The following is a 323-nucleotide window of genomic DNA, read 5'->3' as shown; positions in this document are numbered from 1 at the left end:
AGGCTTATAAGATGGGTGTTGCTTCTGCAAGAGTTTGATATAGAAATAAGAGACAGAAAAGGGACAAAGAACCAAGTAGCTGATCATCTGTCCCGAATAGAACCAGTAGCTGGGACGTCCCTCCCTTCTACTGAGATCTCTGAGACCTTTCCAGATGAGCAACTCTTTGCCATTCAGGAAGCTCCATGGTTTACAGATATTGCAAATTATAAAGCTGTGAGGTTCATACCCCAGGAGTACAGCAGTGTGCAAAGAAAGAAATTAATTTCAGATGCCAAGTACTATCTATGGGATAAACCATATCTCTTTAAGAGATGTGCAGA

The sequence above is a fragment of the Arachis duranensis genome, chromosome 1 (assembly GCF_000817695.3).
Source record: "Arachis duranensis cultivar V14167 chromosome 1, aradu.V14167.gnm2.J7QH, whole genome shotgun sequence".
Taxonomy (NCBI): Eukaryota; Viridiplantae; Streptophyta; class Magnoliopsida; order Fabales; family Fabaceae; genus Arachis; species Arachis duranensis.
The sequence above is the reverse complement of the archived record's forward strand: the minus strand, read 5'-3'. Positions refer to the sequence as shown.